Source organism: Ictidomys tridecemlineatus, chromosome 2 (assembly GCF_052094955.1).
Source record: "Ictidomys tridecemlineatus isolate mIctTri1 chromosome 2, mIctTri1.hap1, whole genome shotgun sequence".
In the NCBI taxonomy this organism is placed as follows: domain Eukaryota; kingdom Metazoa; phylum Chordata; class Mammalia; order Rodentia; family Sciuridae; genus Ictidomys; species Ictidomys tridecemlineatus.
This window is the reverse complement of record NC_135478.1, coordinates 59,461,284-59,486,310: the sequence shown is the minus strand read 5'-3', so window position 1 is coordinate 59,486,310 and position 25,027 is coordinate 59,461,284.

Below are 25,027 nucleotides of genomic sequence, written 5' to 3'. Positions count from 1 at the left end.
AAAAATTGCCTGTTACTGTTAAACTCTATTGTTCCCTGATGGAGTATAGAAGAAAGAAATGTTCCAGAAGAGGAAATTGGATATGAATTGCCCCCTCCAGAGGAGCCAAACAAATTTGCTTTAAGAAGGAAACTTCAAAAGCTGGATGACCAGAGAGGCTCAAAGACCTTAAAGATTTGGGCTACTCGCCCTTACTGCTGTTTTTTTTTTTTTTTTTAAATTTCCCCTACAATATGGTTTAACTTGAGAGAATTAATGAAAGGATGCATTTTGAATGCTTTGATCTCCAGCCCTTTATTCTGACTCTAACTAGCTATTACAATATCACTTAACCCGGACCTCAGCCTTCCAAGTACAAAAGCATCTCCTCCCACCTACCACTCACACGCTCCTGCATCAGAATAGAAGACTTACATAGAGGCTGCCAGACCCACAGAAGAACACTTTCCTCTCAACAGATGTCTTCTGGCTTTTAGGCACACACACACTCAGACACGCTTGCCTACCTTAATAAGGTGTGCAAAAACCTCTTCCAGTCCCCACAGATGATTTTAGTTCAGAACAGCCAGCAATGCCTCCGCACAAAGCTTTGCCATTGCTAGTGTGAAGAGAAAGAGCTGCTGGGATGCTGAATGGCACATCAGCCAACTTTGTGTGTAGCAAAGGCTCTAAAGAAATCCTGGGCTGAAGCTCTGCTGGATCATGGATTGGACTCAATTCCACTCCACGCAGAGCCTGCATTATCCAATGGAGATTGTTTCTAGAAGCATTTAGAGCATATTTATCCACAAGAAGACAGGACCTGTTTTTCTCTCCTTAACAAGTTTTTAAATCACTGTTGCAAACTAGAGACCTGATACTTAAAAAGACACCATTCACTGTGTGATCCATGAGAGAGATCTTGATGGTCTGTTTTGAAACTGTAGCTTCAGCATCTAGAACATAGTCAGCACTTGATAATTATTTGGCTGAATATTGAATTGATAACAAGGTCAAATTTGAATCTGCAAAATTGTTTACATACTCTGATGAAGTAAAATGATTTATAAGAACCCACTGATACATCATTTAGTTTTTTGAAAACAATATGTATTATTTGTTTATTTCCCCAGCAATTTCTCATATAATAGTAGTTCTTTATGATAATCCATTCCTCAATGAATGAACAGACTTTATTTTTACTCATTGATATATATTTATAATCAACTGTACATGTGCATACATATACTTATTAACCCTCTGGAGCTATTCATCAGTCTTACATTAACCCTGTTTGCTGGATTCAATAAAAGACTTTCCTTCTTCAAAAAAGTTCTGCTTCTTCTATATCAAGTTCTCCATAACCCTAAATTCACAGACACATTACTTACCCTGTTAATTTCCTAAAACAAAATGCAAGCTAGCAAGGAGCATGCAGGTTAATTCCTGAAGTCAAATGGAAAGATGCCAGAATGCCCTTCATTATAGGGTCTTCCCACAGACACACACCTGGAAGCAACCTATGGCAAGTATCTGTGTATAGGCACAGGTGTGTGCAGATTAGGAGAGCTGAGGAATATGTCTAATTTGGAAGATGATATCCCTTATGTAGCTGGCTGTATTGTGCTGTTTACCACATCTACAGATCATGATGTGCTTGTTTAATAAACAGAGTAATTAAGTGCACCTAAAACAAAACAGTATGTTAATAACCTAAATGGTGCTAAAGTGTTTATGTAGCACAACTGACTAGTTTATTCTTCACTGCCTATTACTCCACCTCTAAACATCCTTAGCTTATATACACACATCTCCAGGTTATGAGCACAGCATTCTCTATAACCTAAGGAAGACCTATTTACATCTGCAGCCTTGCTGCCTATAAGGACACTCATAACAGGTGTTCAAAAATACTTGTCAAATGATCAAATATATGATAAATGAAGGAGAAATACACTGATATTTATATCTTCAGGATTGCTACTATGGGTATATGATTTTATAGGAGTAACTTGGGTTGTCTGTCTTTTCAATCTACTTTTCTTCTCTGAAATATCATCCTCAGCTGCCTTATGGATAGATTAAATTTGATAAAGTCTGATACTTGAGGTGCTATTTCAGCACCATCTCTGAAATGCTGAAGCTAGTTATCCATCTTGGCAGATGCAAATGTATGCAGTTTTGATCCTCTTCTTGACTCTAACTACAGATTTTACATTAGAAGAAAGGATAGGGGCCTTTTATTTATAAATTGTCAATATAATCTGTAAATAGACATTCTTTCCCTTTGAGCGGCTCACAGCCAGCCAGCTCACAAATGAAGGTGGATCAGTCTTTTCTTGGCTAATGCTGTGGTCTGCATCGCAGAGGTTATCAGAGATTCTGTTGTAGAATGCAAATTGAACCTCTTGAATGGCAGAAGGATCAAAGCACAGCACCTAAACATTGTTCAGACCTGCTGTACATATTTTTTTACACAACAGAAACCTTGAAAGGGAAGATATATTAGAATTGAAAGGAAATTGAACTTTCCAAAGTGTATATCATTATTTAGATTTCTAGTATATTCATTCCTCTTGGATTACTATATTGTATTCCATCATAGGGCAGTAACTGAGTTGGGTGTGGTGGATGCAAAAGACTTTAGACAGCTTTAGCTCAGCCACCTGCAAGTTGTTTGACCTTGTATAAGTCATTTAGACTTTCTTGCTTCAATTTCCACATCTGTGAATGGAGCTTACAATATCTCATCAGGAGGTGAGTACTGAATAGATATTAAAGCAGTGCTCCTCAAAATTAATGCAATACAAATCACCTGGGGTAATTCTTAAAAACACAGAGCTCATTTCATTAGGTCTGTGATGGTGCCTGAGATTCTGTATTTCTAATAAGCTCCCATGTGGTACTGATGCTGCTGTTCTATAGACTCAACATTAGGTAGAAAATAGTAATGGAAAGTACTGTTATTCTTTCAAATGATAGTGAATTTGTGTCTAGTTGCTCTTTTTATTTACTGCAAGTTTTTTTTGTCTTAGCACCTACTCAACTAACACTTACCAGATGTTTATTCTATTGTATGTTCTATGAAGGACAGAAATTTTAGAGATTATAAAAACATTGTCCTGTCCTCAGGAAATTTTCAACCAATGTAAGAACCAATATTATTTTTCCACCACAGAAAGATTGGATGCTAAGAATCAAAGGTATCTAGGCTTTATGTTCACACAGCTTTCTTTCTGCATTAAGGAATTACATACCATGTTGTTTTTGTTGTTTGTTTGTTTATTGGTACTAGGGATTGAACCCAGAGGTGCTTAACCACTGAGCCACATCCCAAGACCTTTTCATTTTTATTTTGAGATGAGGTCTCACCAAGTTACATAGGGCCTTGCTAAATTGCTGAAGTTGGCCTTGAATGTGTGATCCTCTTGTTGAACATGCCTCATCCTCCCAAGTTGCTGGTATTATAGGCATGTTTCACATCACATGGCTCCACTGTTTCAATTAGCATAACTTTCCTACTTTAGGAGAATATTGCCCAGGAAAATAACTTCACTGTTCATTACAGCAACTTCCCCAAAGTTTCATTAACTCTTCAATAGAAAGCATAAGTACAGTTTATACCCTAATACTCTTGAAACATCTGTTTCCACCAAATATCTAAAGTACCATCATGATCCTGAACCAATCCTAATTGTGCCCTCACAATAAATGATCTATTTTAAATCAAGCTTCAAATTCTTACTTATATATCCCCCCACCTTGTCAAACTACCAAACCCCTGTTAAGGTGGAGGTCTTCCTTACCAGAGTAAACAATAAACTCAAACTTGTCCTATCAACAGACTGTGTTGGAGATATTTAGGGGCTGACATTCCATATAAGGAAAAAGCAGACAAGTGAATCAGAAATCTGTCACAAGATGATAAGCAGTGTATGTGTAGAATGGATTAAGGGACTCTAGCCTCTTTCTTGGTCAGTATAAATAAATACTCAATTTACATATAATCAGTGTTTTTCTCTGCAAACCTAGTTTCACAACAAATGTCCTAGGCCCCTCTAATTTATTCATTAAAGCATTTTGATTGCATCATTGGTGCCATTATTGACTGTGACTAAGTATGTGATAGATTTATGTCCTAATGCTGCATTAGAAGTACATGAGAGTGATACTAATCCAGACTAGTGAAGAAGAAAAAAATCTTTGATGGGTGTGATACCTGGGCTGAAACTTAAAGGAGGTAAAGAATTGGAGAAAACCCAGCATTCAGACAGACACTTCAAGATCATGACATTCTTCAGGGAAAAGCAAAAGTTGAAGCAAAAGCCCATTTTGATACAATAGTGAGAAATGAACTTGGGGTCCATTTGTAAAAGAACAGTCTTTCATGTCATGTTAAGAAGCTTATGTCACTGCTACTCAAAGTGTGGTCTGCAAACCAGCATCATTGACATAACTGTGGGTTCTTGCTAGAAATACAGAATCTCAAGCTATATTCTAGATTAACTGAATTAAAATTAGGTGATTAATAGGACTCCAAGGTGATTTTTATGCACATCAGAGTGTGAGAAGCACTGCTCAAAATAATATGCTACAGGCTATGTTAATCTATTCAAGGATTTTAAGCAGGGAAGTCACATGACTGTATTTGCATTTGAAAAAATTACCCAGTGTCCATTCATTCTTTCAAGATATATATGCCAGGCATTGTCCTAGGAGCTGGAAATTCAGGACTATTTAGAGTGAAGTAGATGAATATACCTATTCAGTATTCATTCAACAAACATTTATTGCATGCCAACTTTGATTTGACTTCTCTAAAAGCTTTATTTAGAAACAATCTTTTACCAGTAGCTGTTTTTAATGCAGTCAACTCTTGTTGGCTAGGACAGATAGTTGTTGAAAATCTCCTTACACACTGTACTGAGAATTGCTGAACATTATCAGGCTGTTGGTTCAAACATGAAATATTTTGTTGATGTAGTTTTATAGAATTTTTATTGCAATGATACATGCTGTATGGGAACTTGACCCACAGTACAAGTTGTAGTACAAGATAACAATCAATATTGTTCTCTAAAATGAACAATATGAGATGTACAGCTTGCAAATCTAAACTTTAATATTAGAGTTGATAAAATCAGTTTTATGTTTTTCTAACATATGCAGAGGATTTTCATTTTGTTGATGAAAAGGAAAACAATAATTTCTAAGTATGCGAAATCTCTGACTTTTTGAATCATAGTCAATGTTTTATCGGGAACCCACATGGATTTGATATGACAAACTCTGGAAAGCTAGCTACCTTGTTTCATGTCTGTTTTATTCTTACTTCATTTATGCAAGTATAGGGAAGGGAAATAGGAAATGAGCTCTCAGGTTTACTTTGCCAAGCTGGGTTTTTCTGACTCAAAATGATTTACTAAGCTAGAATCATTGTGAGAAAAGTATCCACAGTATCCCTGACTCAGTTCCTTTATAACTACAGGAGCACTAAATATAGTTCAGGAGTCTGAACTATATCTAAAGGGTAGGGCGTGACTCTTGCCTGAAAAGTCATACTTTAGAAGGATACATGACTTGAAACAGTATCCCCATACAGATGACTCTCCAGTGTATATCATTAGTCATACTTCTTTCCTGAATTCCAGACTTTCATCCAACTGTGCTTTTTATGACTTTACTGGGTCATCTAATAAAGTTTAAACCCTAATCAAAGTCCAAAACCAGACACTTGCTTCCACCTTCAATCCATTTCACCTAATCCTTCCAACATTTCTCCATTATATCTACCCTGTCCACCTTGGAATTATCCTAAAATCCTTTCTTTCATACTGCACACCCCACTCATAAGCAAACCTAGTAATGATATCTTCCAAAGATTCCTAGAATTGATCTACTTCTCATTGTTTCTACTACCATCCTGGATTAGAATCATCATTATTCTTCTCTTAAAATATTGCATGGCCCCCAAACTCCTCATTAGCTACTGTATTGTCAGTTCTCCACTCAACAACTAGAGTGATCTACAAAAGACTAACTCATTTCACTTATTTCACCATAATGAGTCCACTTACAAATTTATTCAAAAGGCAAAAATCAGGAAAATGGAGAGGAGATTAGTGGTTGTCAGGAGTTGGGAAATTTGGATGAATGTGACTATACAGAAGTAGCTTGAAATAATTCCTTCATGATGATGGAACCATTCTTTAACTTTTAATAGTTATATGACTCTATATATGGCATGAGATTGCAAAGAACTACATACACAAATGAGTGCATGTAAATCTTGATGAGTTCTAAATAAGGCTTATAAATTATACCAATATCAATGCCCTGGTTTCTAATATTATATATATAAATATATAATGTGAAACCATTAGGAAAAGCTGGGTGAAGGGAGGATCCCAACCTTTGAACTATTTTTGCAACTTCTGTAAATCTACAGTTATTAAAATAGTGTCAAAACCATTGTAGATACATTTCATTTTTCAAGACTTTGCATTTGCTGTTTCTTCTACCTTGATTGTTCTTCCTCAGATATGTGAATGCCAAATTCCCTCAGTTTGTATATGACTTCCTTGACAGCCAAATACAAAGCATCAATTTCCTGTCACTTTCTCTGTATTCCTTACAATCTGCTTTATTCTTCTTCTTAACATTTTCATGTAAAATACCACTGTTATGTGGTTTAGATATGAGGTTTTCCCCAAAAGCTCATGTGTTAATCAATAAAAGAATTTTCAGAGGTGAAATTATTGGATTAAAAGATCCTTGACCTAATCAGTGGATTCATCCACTGATGGATTAATATATCTGTAACTACAGGCAGGTAGGGTGTGGCTGGAGGGGGGCAGGTTCCTGGGGGAGTGTCTTTGGGATGTATATTTTATCCCTGGTGAGTGGAGCTCTCTGTCTTTCCTGGTTGCCATATTCTGACTTGCTTTCTTCTTCCATGCCCCTCTGCCATGATAGTCTGACTCATATTGGCCCAGAGTTAAAGAGTCAGTAGTCTATGGACTGACACTTCAGAAACTGCTAGCCTCAAATAAACTTTTCCTCTTCTAAAATTGTTCTTATCAGGTCCTTTGGTCACAGTGGCAAAAGAACTGTCTAAAACAACCGCCTATTTGTTTTTATCAGATACTTTATAACTACTTCCCACTGGTATATGAACTCCTTTTTGTTTGTTTTGTTTTGTTTTCTTTTGCAGTGGTACAGATCAAACCCAAGGCCTCATGCATGCTAGGCAAGAAATATTCTACTGAGTTAACATCCCGAGCCTCCAAATGAGTTTCTTAAATACAGGAACTTTCTGCTCTGTTTCATTAAAAAAATGTTTCCTCTGTACATAAGTTAGTACCTGACACACAGTACACACCCCATAAATACTTGATGAATGAATAAATGAGTGAATAGGTAAAGATACTTGTAAGAAGAGTGAGGCAGATTGGTTAATGGGAAATGGTTAGTCTGACAAAATTACTCACAACCCTTGACATCATTGAAAAAGAAAAACTGGGAAAGAGAACCAAAATTTGTTTATCCTGTTTCCATGATGCAACAAAAAACAAACTGCATTATTAGTAGCTGTTCTATAATGCACTTGAGTGTTGTCATGTAGAACTGAGAATGAAACACAGCACAAATATATAAAAATAAGTAACCTCCTTGGGAAGAATCAATACAGGAAGTCCCCAGATAATAAATGGATTATGTTCTGCACATTTAAAGGCAGCTATTTCATGATCTGCTAGATCCTCTCTCACCTTTCTGGCTGGGTTCACTTTACCCTTACTTGTTCATTCAGGTATATCCTATCCCTGGAATCAAGCCTGTCCCAAACAAGAGGGATTCAATGTTTCTACATTTCATAGATTGATTCACAAAATAATATTCCACCTATAAATGAGCTGAAGTATAATATAAATAATGGTTTTCTGACTCTGCTTGCTATGAGTAGGAGGTCAAGTGCTTAGACTTGAAGGGCCTTTAACAGTGTATTTAGTGAGAAAGGCAATAATACTTGTAGATGGAAGTGTGGGCTTTGAAGTCAAGCGCACTTTCGAATCCAACTCTCACTTTGACACTACCTTTGAGATCTTGGTTTAGTTGCTTAACATTTTGAAGCCTTAGTTCCCTCAACTGTAACTTTGAAATAATCATTAAGACTACATTCCATGATTATTTTAAGGATTACAAGAAATAAGCATTCAGCACAGGATTATAGTTCCATAACATTACATCCATAACATTATATATATATATATATATATATATATATATATATATATATATATATATATATATATATATCCTCTTTTAGTTAGACTGAGTTACAAATGATGTTTCATGTATCTCAGTAACCCAACAGTCCAAGAAAATTACTGGTATACTATTTGTACTCAATATACATCTGATAAATAAATATTCAATAAGTATATTGATTAACTTAGTAGAGAGGGATAATTTTAATGATAGGAAAGAGAAGCTTTAACATCTAAAACCTATCCCTCTAAATGTTCTGCTTTTACATTCATCTTATTCCCTGTCTATTTTCTACTCATAGAATTACTGAAAGTGCTTTCCTCATCCTCTGATGGGAGGGTCACAAGGGAAAGTTATAAATAATCATTCACCTTGCAATTTTCCCTTATTTGGATTTTTATGTAAATGTCTAGTAAAGTATTTTGGTATTTAGCATTTAGTTAAGATTTCATTAAATAGATATTTTCATTAAAAAGGAAAAAAACTTAATTATACAAGATAAGTATAGGCTCTCCAATGCAGCATCCTTTAACATAGAATGTAGGCTGCAAGCCAAAGCCTGAAGACCTTGTTGGCCCAATCATGAAGATATGAAAAGCCTTATGGAAGCTGTCCATTACCAGGTCTTCTTGGCTTGCCCTGATGAACTATTTTTTTTTCTCTAGGAGCTTTCAGTCCATTAGCTTATACACAGAAAGGTTACTTACCTATTTCTTAGGTTCTCAAGTTAGACTGGTGATACCATCTACAAGACCTCTCTTATGCTAGAACAACACAAACAATTTCCATCTCTGGAATACTGGGCAATGATTCTACCTATATGAGTCCTACCACCTCATGGCCTCTATACACAGAGAGCTTACTTTTTAGCCTTACTGTGTAAGCCTCTTATTGTCTTCCTCTCAAAAACAAATATATGGAAGTGACTTTAAGAAAACACTTGGGATATATAACAGATTGTTACTTAATATTTAACCTTAATTTTCCCTGCTGGGACCAAGATGATTATTTTTCTGCCTTTAATGGCTACTGCAAATAATTGGTCCCTCTCCTTTTTATTGCTTCCTTGATCTATTAAGTTTTCACTTGATGTTTTTTCATGCATGAATATGCCAGTACCACTTATCCAGATATAGTAAATTACTTTAAAAATTATTAGATTCACATAAATGATACAATATATGTTTTAATCCTCACCAAATTTCCCAAGTATTACATTTTGTATCTATTTTACTATGTTCTTTTCTTGTTCACTGCATCACCTGGCAGAGTAACTCACATGGACTAAAAATAATTCCTGTCTGTTTGTACTGATTTGCTTATCTGTTCTTAGTTGTCCAGGGTATATTTATCGTCTTTTATCTCCCAGTTGACTTCTATACATTTATATTTGGAGAAGGAGGTAGATTTTTGCCTCAGATGTACTAGATATTAGTGGATAAATTCATAAATGAAAATGTTACTAAGGATTACAGAATCTACCTCTATTTAATCAGTGAAGCCTGTGAGATTACCAAGTCCCTGAAGGTGGCACAGATGTGTCAAAACAGGAGGGTATCAAATGGCTCCTTTATAGTTAATGATTTCAGAGTGTTTAGAAATTACAGTCTAGATAAGAGCAGTTAACTGATCTGTATAAGCTTGGATTATATACATATTGTTCATCACAACACATAATTTGTATTGTAAATTTATCCTCTAGGATCTTAAAGAATAAATCATTTTCATTGTCTTCCAACAAATAGCTATCTTGGAAGACCAAAGCCAGGCAATAAAGGGTGTTTTTTAAATCACCTAATAATGCACATCACTTCTATCTTGATTATTTTATACCTTAAGAGCATGAGTTTCATGGGGTTTATAAGACCAACTGGGTTTCTTTAGTAAATTTTGTATTTGTCCCATGAATTATCTTCTATCCTTCTTTCTTAATAAATACGGGGCATATATTAATGAAACTCAGGGATTTCCCCAGATATTTTTTAAAGAATCAATGATTATTTTAAAAAAAAATGAACAGTGACCTGCTAGTAACAGAATAAGATCACTGCAGTTTTTAACCATCCACACTGTTAATTTTCTCTGATCCATACTCTCATTATTGGCTTCTGCAAGACACTGGAACTGGGATCAGAAAAGCCTCATGTAATGATTTGCATATAGATAAAGTCTTAAACTTAGTATATGTAGTAATGTGGTACTATAATCAAGCTGATTTTGATCATCTTGGTTAAGTAAAACATTCATAATAGCTACTTAAAATAATGACTGATAAGTATAAATTCATAATAGGATGTCTCTATACATCCATCTATAACATGGTGCTGTTAACTCAAGAATATCTTGACAATCTGCTAATGAAATGCTATAGCACCTCTTGGTGATAGTGGAAGTAAAAAATTTTAACAATAACAATAAATGTGGTCTCTCCATAAGTCCATCTGTCCACAATTCCATGCCATATGCCCTTTCTTTGAGTTACCATGGAGGAGAAAGTTCTACTACTTTAGTTCCTAATTTCTATGTGGAGAAAGATCAGTGACATTTTTAGTTTTAATTGAAGTAACAGTGCTGTAAATTTGTTCCCTCTATTGTTTTATTTTCACTCACTTACTCCTTAGAATGTGCACACTATATTTTTGACATCAACATAATGGCATCAAAGGGAAAGCTGATTATATTATCTTCTCAATTTCAAAAGTAGCTAGGAAAACTTATCAGCCAACGGATTTTATTTCAACATAACATGTAATAATAGATATTTTTCCTTAATGATATGCCTGATAATTTTGTAATTTTAAAATTCCTGCAACCTTAAAAATCTCAAAACTTTTAAAAATGTATCTTTATGTTATTTTTTATGTGGTGTTTAGGATCGAACCCAATGCCTTATGCATGTTAGGCGAGCACTCTACCACTGAGCCAGAACCCCAGCCCCAAATCTCAAAAGTTTTATTACAAATTCCTGATATTAAATTTCTTCTATAAGACCAAGGATTCTCACCATGAGCACTATTGACATATTGGGCAGGATCACTATTTGCCACAGTAGGTTTTCCTGTGCCTTGTAGGATGTTGAGCAACAACTTTGCCTCTACTAATAAATGCCAGTGATATCTCTACAATTATGACAACCAAAATGTCTCCATATTGCCAATTGTCACCTAGGGAGCAGAATCACCTATGGTTTAGAAATACTATATAAAATTAGAACAGCTCTGTTTGCCTGATTGAATTTTTCAAACCATATTTACTTGTTATTCTTTGAAATAAGATTGGCAAGAGATGAAATGCTACTACTTATCTCTATGTAAATCTAGTGATATTGATAAGTAATAAAAAACTTATTGTATAAGTTGAAGAATACATTAATATGAAAAGAACAATAATACCTTGATCTTCTTTGTGCAAAATTAATAAATACTTTATGTTGCCCAGCTGATATGAATATATTTGTATTTGATTAACCATCGTAGGGCTTTTGAAGCACTTCATACATTGTGATGCCTTATACACTAAGGTAAGTAAGAATAAACATCTGCTAATTTGGCTAACACAGGAAATCATAATAAGAGATACAAAGTTTTAAGAAGATGTAATGGGGGTAGGAAGAATAGTAGAATGAGTTGGACATTATTACCCTTTGTACATATATGATTATATGACCAGTGTGATTCTATATCATGTACAACCAGAAGAATGAGAAATTATACTCTGTTTATGTATTATGTGTCAAAATGCATTCTATTGTCTTTTATAATAATTAGAACAAATTAAAAAAGAGGATATAAAATAGAGGTTCTTGTGGATGGGGTCCTGGCTCAGTGGTAGAGTGCTGGCCTAGCATGTGTGAGGCCCTGGGTTCAATCCTCAGCACCACATAAAAATAAATAAATAAAATTAAAGTATTGTGTCCAACTACAACTAAAAAATAAAAATATTTTAAAAAATAAATGGTTCTTTCTTTTATCCCAGCTCACATTATGATCATGCCATTTTCCTCTAGCACTAATATCTTTTAAGTGATAGATAAACCTATTATATCCCTTATTTTGTACTTACTAATCTTTCTCTCTTTTAATGCTGTGTTGCTAATTTAAAAAAAAATTGTTCTTACATAAAGTCAGTGGTAGGGTTTATAAAGAGAATTAAGTCACATACTTATTCATAATTTGTTGAACTAATATAACATTGAGTTTCAGTGAAATCATACCAAGAATTCTGTGTACTCTTTGACAGCTATAGAAAAGCAATATGTACAGCCACAAGACTGGGAACTGGGATCCTAATTAGAAAGAAATATACTCTGTTTGTATAAACATGTCAAAATATACACTACTTTTGTGTTAACAAAAAATAAAGAAAAGCAATACTTGATTTCATCTAAGTGATGAGAGAAAGTATATAAGATACTTAAATCAGATATTACAAAATGATAATTTGCATAGACAAATTGTTATGTATCATTCATTTAAAATACACGTACATAAACCTATAGTTAAGATGTTATATTTAAATATTCATTGTTATCATTCATACATTTGATAAAATATATGCTATATTTTAAGTGTAATATTTATTTTATCAATGTTTGTCCACCAAAATTGAAAGCAGCTAACTAAAGAAGAAAATCAAATTCCTCTTAATGTCATAAAAAGCATTCTTTCCTCTTAAGCTGGAAGATAATTTGATAAATTCAATATTTCTATAACTCATATAAAGAAATATGGATGGGATCTGGGCGCAATGGTGCACACCTGTAATCCCAGCAACATAGGATGCTGAGACAGGAGTATTGTAAATTTTAGCAAGCCTCACCAATTTAGCCTAAGGCCCTAAGCAACTTAGTGAGATAGATAGATAGATATGTCTCAATGGTTAAATGCCCCTAGGTTTAAATCCCTGGTACAAAAAAAGGAAAAAAGTAATATAGATGGAATTATTAAAGTAGAAGGAGAAAATCAAATTCCAACAAATTACCAGTGTTTTGAGCCTTAATTTAGGAACTTACCAAGGATAAAACTGACTATTCATCCCAGGGAGTTGTATGGTTTCAAATACAAGATAAAATTCAAGTAAAAGGCTAAATTTATCTAAATGTTTGATAAATTTTGTTAATTCTAGACTTAATAATCCTTTACTAAATTGGCATTTAAAAAATTCTCAGAACATTTTTCATAATCATATGAGAAAAAAGGAAATAGAAAAGTACCACAGGAAATTTGACAGATTTCACTGAAATTGTTTTTGTTAAATATTTATAATTCATATATATATAAATATAATTTATATAGAGAAATATAATAAATATTATTTATTATAATTTTTGAAAACATACTCATTACTGAAAATGCACAGAATCTTAATTTGGCTTCAATGGTACTCCCCTTCTTTTTTATAGCTAGTAAAACTTTTTTTCAAGGCCATGTGAATACGGCTAGCACTGTAAAGTATTTCTGAACCCCACAACCAGAATTATAAGTAACCTTTGTTCACACAGCACCTTCTTCATTCTCTACTATACAGTACAACCATTTTGGATAATTTTGTGGGTCTTATCTGTATGACTCACTCACACATGTGTTTTTCAATTTTCTAGTCATGGGGTCAATTCCTTATAGCCTTGCTCATAATAGAGGCCATTGACAATGTATTTATGAAATTGAACAAAATGTTTTAATGAATGTGCCCCGAAAAAGGAGATAAAATTGGAAGGCTTTGCATGATAATTGCAAAGTTGTGGATTAAAAGAAAAATCATAAGATATCTTGAATACATTATAGTTTGGAGGCATCAGAATTATCTGGTAAGTATTCTTAAGAGTATGGAACTTCAAGAACCTTAGCTGAATATTTTTTTCTTAAATTTGATATTTGATATTTTTTTCTTAATTTCTTATTTTTTTAGGATAAGACTCCTGACAGTTATAGTTATATACATATGTGTGTATATATGTACAAACACACACATATGTCTACCAGACAATTTCATATTCTCAGTAGCATGTGGCTTGTTAGAGTGTATTAGTCTTATCACCTGTTGATATGACAAAGGTCACAGGAGAAAGACATTCCTCCTGAACACAATAGTACCCCAGGTGAGGCAGATCACATTTACACAAGAAATTAGAGTAAAATATCATGGAAAAAATCATAGAAGTGTTTTTAATAAAGCAATAGTTATTAAGCAAATAATGTTCTTCCTGTATATTCCTGATGCTTCCTGAAAAACCATTATCTACATTGCACTAATCAAGTAAAATATTTTGATTTTAAAAATAGTTTCTTTAAAATTCCCAATGTCTATATGAATGCTTTAAGAAATTAAGGTTTTTAATGAAAGGTAGAAGACTACATTCTTCTCTTATTGTTTAGCTGATGTTCATTCAATACATTGCCAGATGATTTAGTTCCACTTTTATAAGAAGTACCATAAGATGCTGTATGTGAATAAGGCAATACATATCATGCAGTATTACTTTATATTTATATTTTCAAGGTGAACAGAAATAAAAAAATGATATAAAGCTAAATAATTTCACTCTTAATTATTACAGAATCCGTGAAAATGGGAATATAGTGATGGAGTCTATATTTAGATAGAAGATCTTCTTTATGTTTTTGAGTATAATAAATTATAAATTAATATTATACATTATATTATACAAATTATACATTAAATTATACAGTTAATATTAAGGTTCATTCTGACATAATCATAAACATGGAATATAATTGGCTCCAGTTCAGTCCCCATTACTTCTGCCTTTTTCTTCCCTCCTCCCTTCCCCTGTTGACCTTTCCCTACTGGCCTTCCTTCTATCTATTTATTGTTTCTTAAAATAGCTCTATATAGTTAGATAGATAGATACATACATACATACATACATACACACATACATACATACATACATACATACATAAGTAAAATTTACTGTGGTATATCCATATATGTACATAGCATATATGAATTTCATTCCATAGTTCCTCTCTTTTCCTGTCCCCCTACCCTCCCCAATTCCCTTTCTTTGCCCTATTGATCTCCCTTCTGTTTTTCATGGGATTTCTCCCTCCTTTGTTCCCCTCATTTTTCTTTAGCTTTTGCTAGACTCACATTCAACCCTTGACTTTCTGACTCTGGCTTATTTCACTCAGCATGATGTTCTCCATTTCTACCCATATACCAGGAAATGTCTTAATTACATTCTTTGTTATGGTTGAATCAAACTCCATTATGTATACATATATTTTCTTTGTCATAATTAACTACATTTCTAGGTTTTATCTCTCATAACCAGAAAAATGAGATATTAAAAAGTAAGTAATAGAGGTTTAATGTGTCAAACACTAGACTCCTCACAAGAAATTGTTAGTTCTATATCCAGGGTCTACAAACTAGAGCTCTCAAGCCCAATCTATCTTACTGCCTGTTTGCTTTAAAATCAAATATTATTGGACTGTAGCCAGACATCTTTATTTATAGATTATCTGTTACTGCTCCCACACCACAACAGCAGAGCTGAGAAGCTGTAAGAGTAAAGACCAGAATGCCTAAAATATTTACTACCTGTCCTTTTATAGAGATTTTGCAGAACTTAATCTATTGCAGTGGTATTTTTTGAAATAGTATAAAGTGGAAAAAACTATTTCTCACACATGTTTTCATTCTAAAATTCTAAAAAATTACGTTTACCCTTCCCTATGTTTTTTTCCCTTGGAAGAAGCTCAGCTTCCAATTTGAAGGAACAACAGAAGCAGAAGAACTCCAGTAAGTATAGTTGGTTAGGTGAATAACTCGTGAAGGTTTCAATAAACTTCCTGGCAATATGCAATGTTAGAAACCTAGAAATATGTCAGCCTGGTACCTTTATGGATATAAATATATGGAGAAACTCTTAAAATTTGAAAAGATTTATTTTCTATTCTGGATGTACTTTAGTATGGAGAGCTGAATTTTGCATAAGAGTACAGCAACTAGCATAATTAAGGAAAATCTGACCCTAAGACAAGACATGCTGGAAACAAACAAGTCAATAAAATTGACTGATATAAACTTAAACCCATACACACTAATAAGCATATGTGCTTAAACCTATCATTTCAAGTAGTGATTTTATGAATCTTGACATATTTTCTATCCTCTAAATCATCCTTAAATGTTATTCTCAGTTGCTTTTCAATTTAAAGTTTCTGTTAACTACATATACAGCCCTTATCTTTCATAGATAAATTCATTTGTTTATACCCATCTCATTATTCCATTGAGTAGCTGTGTTAGATGAGTAAATGTCCCCATAAGTAAATATTTCTGACACTTAGGCATGCCAAAAAGTGAGCCCAATGTTAATTAAGATATTTACCTCAAACACTGCATCCAGAAGAATGAAACTAAGAATAAACTCAATTGAGGTCTCTGATGGTGTGCTTCAAATATAAGGGGACTAAATTACTCATCCTGTTGCTAATAGCCTTGCATGTACCCTGGTTCTCTTGATCCTCTCTAATGTATAAAGCTGGCTCTCTCACAGCCTTTCTATTAACTATTTCCACTGTGTGGAATACTTTGCACCCAGATCATTACTAGGGCAACACCTGTTTGTCAATCAGATTTTTAAAAATCACCTTTTCAGTGAGGCTCAAAGCAATTTTTAAGTTTTTCTCTTTGATTTAACTGCATTGCATTTCCTATTTTTCTGATTACTTATTCTATCTTAGTTTGTGTCCTATCCCTGCTTACTAGAATCAGAGCTTCATGAGAGCATAGCAGATATATGCTATCTTATATATAGTGTATTGGATTTGACAATATAGTGGGTACTCGATACATGACTGAATACTTTCATTTTAGCAAGCTAGTTCTGCAGTGCTCCAGATGTGGTGCTAAGCATGGACATAAAAGAGGAAGACAATTTTTTTCTGTGTTCAAGGTGTTCCTAAGCTGGTTAGGTTGACAATCATATACAAATAACACAATTGAACCACTTGAGTAACTATCCATTAGGTTTATAAACTAGATATTATCACATCACTTTCTAGAAAACCATTAATCATACCAGCAAAGGGATGGTGGATCCAGAGAAGAACTACTGTAGATAACATGTTAGCTGAGTATAGAAAAGAAGGGAAGAAAAGAAAGCACTAGGCGAATGCTTGTCACAAATTAACTTGTGATTCATAAGCAACTTGAAGCAGTAAGGGAAGACATGTAGTTTATGGTGGACAATTTTCTTTCTTTCTGACATTTACATTCATTTCTGAATGCCTACTCAAATACACATTTTATAGATACCTCAAAATATAGTTACCTTCTTTCTCTGTGTTTCCTACTCCCCTTATGATGAATTTAATAAGTCATTATTTTTTCTAATACATAATTATTGATCACTGATTATTTCCTCATTTCAACAAATGCTAGAGTTATCCCTCTAGAACAATGAAGTCAGAAACTGGGAAGAATATATGATTGTTTCCCTAAACTCTACCTTGCATTCATTCAACACTAACACATTTCAATTACATCTCCTGCATTTTTCTGATTTGCCCATTTCTTTGCACACTTATAACTACCATTTTAGTCAAGACCACCCTCACTTCTTGTCAAACTTACAATTAGCTTCTCTTTTGTCTGCATACTTTTTTTCTACAGACTGTCTGAATTGTTCTCAGAATTTGAGCAAAAGCGCCTCTAAATCACAACTTTAACTATGATATCTTTCTGCCAACCATATTTCGATGGTCACCCAAAACCTTTCTGGTCCAAGAAAATGTTTCAAACAGAACAAAAAATACCCTCCAAGATCTAGTTCCACCTCCTGCTAAGTTTGGCCTTTTGACTTTCTTCTTTTTTAAATATATTTTATTAGTTGTTGATGGACCTTTATTTCATTCATTTATTTGTATATGGTGCTGAGAATCTAACCCAGTGCCTCACACATGCTAGGCAAGTGCTGTACCCACTGAGCCACAAACCCAGCCCGACTTTCTTCTTTTTAAATATAATCTGCTGTTCCACTTCTTGGTCTCTTCAATGTCTGACACTCTCCTTCTCAGATCTCTTGGTCTACATGGAAAATTTTCTTCCATTACTACAATGTTTTGTGTAGTCAATTGTTCTATATAAGTTACTTGTTTTAATATTATTTCTTCAGAGAAACTTTCTCTGACTCAGATATCAACTCAAATTTCAAAATCTGGCCCTAAAGATTCTTACTTCTTTCTCTTTATCTCCTTATTCTATCCTCCCTCCATTCCTTCCTATATCTCATGAGACTCATCACAGTTGATTACTTCCTGAAATCATGTCTGACATATTCACTTTTATATCTTCAGCATCTAGTTATAATTAATAATAATGATAATTACTGAAATTGCTAAATACCTATTCATTAGATTAATAATTGTGGTATGAATGAAAATGAAGGCCTTTCCAGTTTTACAAAGAGGTGGCAGGAAGGCTACCTTCAGATTGACTTGGAACCTTCCTGGAGCTCTAGATCCATCCAAGTATTATTGAGACTTTTGAGGGGAACACCTCAGGATGTTAGTCACCCATCCCTACAATGTGTGTTATATGCTATGAGTCTTTTTCCTCATAAGTACAGAGATTTTTAAACAATTTCATGTTCTTTAAATGATAGAAGATTCAAACAATAACATTAATCTCATTTGCATTACACATTTTTGAGAGTGAGGAGTATGCTAGAAGTTGCCCTTCACCTAAACCAATTGATGTAAACTGTAGTCAATGATGTCTAGGTATACTCAAGGAAGGGCATAGATTTTATTTGATGAGAAGAAAAATGGCCAAATAATGATCTTATCTAACAAGATAGCTGTTAGTTACCTTGACCATTTGTACAGTAGGTATTAATAGTCCCACAATGAGAATTGTCTGTTTAGTTTGTTTGCCCATTTATGGAATGGGTTATTTGTTTTTGTTTTTGATTTTGAGTTTTGCACTCTTTGTATAGTATAGATGTTAATCCTCTGTTGGAAGAGTAGTTGACAAAGATTTTTTTTCTCATTCTGTAGGTTATTCCTTCACATTGTTTTTCTTTAGTTTTGCTATTCACAAGATTTTTCTTTAGTTTCACACTACCTCATTTATTGATTGTTGGTATTATTCCTGAGTATCAACATCCTATTGAGGAATTTGCTGCTTACGTCTATATATTGGATTATTTCTCCTATTTTCTCTTCTAGCAGTTTGAAAGCATAAATGATCAACAATTACATAAAAAGTTCACCATCTCTAGATATCAAGAAAATAGAAATCAAAACTACATTGAGATTCTATCATAATTTCAGTGAGAATGGCAATCATCAAGAATACAAATAACAATAAATGCTAGTCAGGATGTAAGGGAAAATGAATCTTTATACACTGTTGGTAGGAATGTTAATTACTATAGCCACTAAAGAAATCAGTATGAAGGTTCCTACCAAAACCGGAACTTAGCTAAATGACTTAGCTATACCACTCCTCAGTATTTGTCCAAAAGCACTAAAATCAGCATACTACACTGATGCAGTTACAACAGTGTTTACAGCAGTGCAATTCACAATGGTCAACCTATAGAACCAACATAGGTACCTGTCAACAGGTAAATGGCTAGAAAAATGTGGCCTATATACTCTATGGAATTATACTCAGTCATAAAAATAATAAAATTTTGGCATTTACAGGTAAACTGATGGAACTGGAGTCCATCATGCAAAGTGAAATGAGCCAGATTCAGAAAGACAAATACTGTAATTATTCTTTCATATGTGGAAGTTAGAAAAAAAGGGGGAGAAAGGGATCTCATGAAACTAGAAGGGAGACCATTAGAGTAAAGGAGGAAAGGGATGGGAGAAGAAGTGAGCAAGGGGAGATACTAGAATGAAATTGGTCAAATTATGCTATATACTTGTGTTAATGAAACCTGCTATTCTGTATAATTAGTATGTACCAATAAAATTAATAAAAGGAAAAAGGGTTGCCCAATGAGGTCACATAAAAACTGTAGAAAAAACATTTATGGATGTTTTGATTTTATATATTATTGCCTTCTGCTTAACCTATTAAGATAACTTGAAAACATAAAATCTTATGGTTTGAAGTTAGTATTTCATATACCAAATTTTAAAGGTGTTTGTTGAGTTACTAAAATGGATAAACTTATCATTATTTGAGAATACTTTCCTTTTTTAAACAACACAGAATATTGCTAACTTTAAAAGTCAATAGTTTAGTTTTAAAACCTAAAAATAATTGCTTTGACATTTGTGGAATATTGCGTAGCTTGATAACTTTAGAGGAGCTAATACAATAGGAGGCAGATCTAAATATAACAAGAAATTCAAAATTTATGTTATAACAGAAAAGAAGACAGGAACATGACAAGAAAATTACTAAAAATACAGTATACTTCCAGACCAATTTAAAAAGAACAATAATGTTGATTCCTTTCTACTCCAAAAAGACAAATCCCCTTCACTTGAATCTCATTCAGGCTTTCCCAGAATTACTTCTTCCACCAGAATCACAATTATAAAATTCCTTCAATCTTCCACTTTTCAAAAATAATGAAAATTTAAAATGGGAAATTAAATTTCATTTAATTTTCAGTTTAGCGTCTGAATCTTTGAAAATAGCCTAGCCATAGGCAAGGTGCTGTTGAAAGCTTCAATGACTGCAAACCAAAAAGGGGAAACCTGTCAACTCTGAAGTATAAACTGGTTGTTTCGCTTCCAGCAAAGCTTTGCCCATTATACAATTTCTCTTGTCCTTCCTTCCCTCTAGCTTATTTCCACTGTCAGAGAACTGAAAATGCTAATATATCTACTTCTGGGAACATATTTCCCACCATTTCTATAAAAACAAATGAAATGACTTAAGACTATATTATTATAGCAGCTATTTTTAATAGTTTATTTGATGTGTAATTATATGTACACATTGCATTACCTATCTATACCTGCAGCCTCCTTGTGGTATGGAATAGAAATCTAAAAAATTTTCAGACTAAAAGCTTAACAAATTCTCAAACCACTTCACAGTTTGTAGTGTTTATGAAAGGCATATCATCAAATTTCAAAAGGAAAGATCTATATGAGCAGATTCCTATGATTGTTCTTAGATTCTACTTCCTACCCACAGTTCATAGAACAATATATATTCATATAATAATATGTAGTATTATATATATATATAGCATTAATTCTTATAATCCACAGTTATATGTGAGTGTATTTATTATTTTCAATATAGTCAACAACTAACACAGTCTAGCACATTATACTTCCTCAATATTAAGCCAATGAATACATGAGGAAAAGAAAAAAAAATAACTAAGCAGGAAAAAACAGACATTTCATTCATTTTAATTTAACTTGGGTGGTATTTGATTATCATATCTGACAAAATTAGTCTTATCTAATATTTTTAAATAATTTAGTAGGGGGCTGGGATTGTAGCTCAGTGGTAAAGTGCTCGCCTAGCATGCATGAGGCCCTGGGTTTGAACCTCAGCAACACATAAACGTAAAATAAAGATATTGTGTCCACCTAAAACTAAAAAATAAATATTTTTTAAAAAGAATTCCTATCATCTTTTAAAAAATAATTTAATAGGTGGTTTTCCCTGTATATTATCTTTTGCTATTTTGTCAGCTATAATTTGTTCAATCTTTTCTGTAACTTTCTTCCTAATCTTATAATTAGGGAAAGTAATGGAACTAACACTTGGGAAATGCCTATTCTTCTTCTAAACATTTATCTCTTTTTGAGTCTTCATAAGGATCCTAGAAAGGAGGGTCCTTGTGCAGAAGGAGCAGAAGGTAGGCTCTGTGGACAACTTGCCCCAAAACTAAAGCTATAGTTAAATACAAGTTAGTTTAATTCCAAACATAGATCTTTTCCTCAAATCACAGCATCTCCAAGAACTGTTATTTTCTTTTTTCTCTTTTAACTCCAATTTATCCAAGATGTTATCAGCATCCTGGACCTCAAAATAATTGCCAACTGTGAGCAAATGAAGCGTTTAAGACTTAGGTAACATTGAATTACTCTGGTGGGATTTTTTAGTTTATTTAGCACCCACCTGACTGAGATGCTTTGAAAAAAAAACTAGTAAAGTTTAATCAGCTGGGTAAATGTTTAGATGGAAAACAAAGCTTATTTGAATAAGCAAAACCCCTTTATCTAATCTATCTATCTATCTATCTATCTATCTATCTATCTATCTATCTATCTATTTATTGTCTACCCATTGAAGTCAGTTACCATGTGGATAATTCTCAAAATTATAATTATGTTTTCTGTAATAATTGTGTTGGGTTAGTACTGTCCTCTGACCTAATAGTCCAAACACACACACACACACACACACACACACACACACACACACACACACACAAACACACACACACAATATAAAATATATTCTTACTAACAAAATGGAGGTGACACTAATTAATGAATAATTCAGTGTAATTTAAATTTATGCATTTTATAACCATAACTTTGATATTTGTAGAGCAAAAGCTTAATTTATGTACATGTATAACATTGAGTTCCAAACAACAAATGATTATATATTCTTTAAAATGAGCATATCCATGATTTCTATCTGACATCTTCAGAATAGTTTCTAGTGTCTTAAATATTAGATGGACTATTGGAATTTGACAGAAACTACAAATACACATCTCCTGTTATAGATACTGATCAACTGTCTCCAAATATTATTTATGTAAAACATAAGAAAAATTTTGAGAAACTTACTACAGTTAAAATTATTACAATTATATAATTTTAGGCACATTGTAGATACAGATATTTTTAAATAAAAGAGATATGTTTATACTTGAAAAATTTTATTGATCATTTATCTTACTCTTCTGAAACAACAACATGTTTGTACAGTTTTTTTTTCTGTATCTATAAACTAAAGTGTAAAAATCTCCTTGGGATTGAGGTATAATTTCATTTATTAATAGTATATAGATCAAAACAATAATTATAAATTTTGACAAATGAAATAAAATTTTATCAAAACTGTTTTTTAAATAAGGTTTATGGGGAATTAATAATTAATTTATGTATGTATCTATGAAAGAATATGAATTATTTCTAGAATTTTAAAAGTTTCAACAATAATTTTATCACTGTTTTTCATTTTTATAGATGCAAATGCTGATAAATATTATTTGAATAAGTGAGTATAAATTAATGGAAGTAATTTTATTTTAGTAAAGTTGATTAGTTCCATCAGTTTCTCCCATGGTAGATGCTAACAGTATACAATGATCCAGCATCAAAGTTTATTTTTAAGACCATCATAAGCTGACAGGTCTTCTCTTCAGGTTTAGTTGAAAGCAAAATTAGCAGCAACCACCCTTGCAAAAAACCTGTATTGCCCAGTTGTTAAAGTTATTTTTGTTCCTTTTGTATGAAGCCCTTGTAAAATTAGAGGTGAATGAAAATTAAGCAGGCAGTTTAAAAAGGGATGGTGAGAAAGGAGAAGCAGCCTGAAGTCTTCACCACAGGCACCTTTTTTTTTTTTTCCAGGCAATTCAGTTCAGTTTAAGAGTATAAAAGAAAAGCTGAAGATGTAGAAATAAACTTCATTAGAACTATGTTCCTTAACCCTTGAAAATTTTCAGGTACTCACAAGTTACAGATACTCTAGTATAAGGACAGCAGTTTTAAGAAATTCAGCTATTGCCTATAATAAGAAATATAAACTGGCATATCAGAATCACTTAATTCATGTATGCACTTTAGTTTTCTCACCACCCTAGTAATGTGTTAGAACAAGGAAGTTGTAGTTCTGAGGGAAATATTCTTACTGGTATTTGTGCCCAAACAAAATTCTGAACTCCTTTTTTTCTTATCTGCTAGCATTTGAATTTGTTTCTTTTAGCATAAAATGCATTAGTACTGAAGGCAGTTCCTCATACTGGAGTGTCAATGAATGGGGAACTATGATTTAGAGTCAGCATTTCCAGGAACTATCCATGTGGCGTTAGGCCCTATCTTCAACCTACCTAATGTTTAGTTTCTTCTCAGTGGTCTCAGCATGGCTGTACCTTATACTCTACAGAGAATTTTACAGAAACAGAAGTATAATGCACTCCCTCACAAGAATTTGATTAATCTGGACTGTGGCATCAACATGGTGCTTCTTCAAAGCTCTCTGCTTTATTCTAATGTGAAGGTAAGATTGAAATGTCAAGATTAGAATCACCCAGATAGTCTTGTAGAAAATATGCAGCATGAGCAATATTGCAAGTTTTCTGTTTTAAGATATCTATCTATCTATCTATCTATCTATCTATATCTATATCTATATCTATTTGGTGAAAAAGAAAAAGTTGAATGCTAATTGAATAAAATTCCCACTATACTTGGGCTTATCAGTCTTAATAATCCTTACAAAATTCTATTAAGTAGAGAAGGAATTGTAGTCTAGAAAGGCATTATAAAAAAATGAATGTAAATAGCACAAAGACATGCAAAAATGTATAGCACAAAAGCATCATAAAATTTTTGTTGTTAATAATGTTGCATCATGCTCTTAATTTAACATCTTACATGGCAGAAAATGACCTTATATTTCAAGATTAATAAATGCAAGAAGGCAAGCACAGTTCCCCCTTTCCTGCCTCTATGAAATCTTAAAATTTAATAATAAACAATTAATCCTATTCAGGTTACATACCAAAATCTTTTTTTAACCCAAGAAAAATCTCAGAGGATAACCAAATCAGCTATTTAAATTATCAATATATGAAATA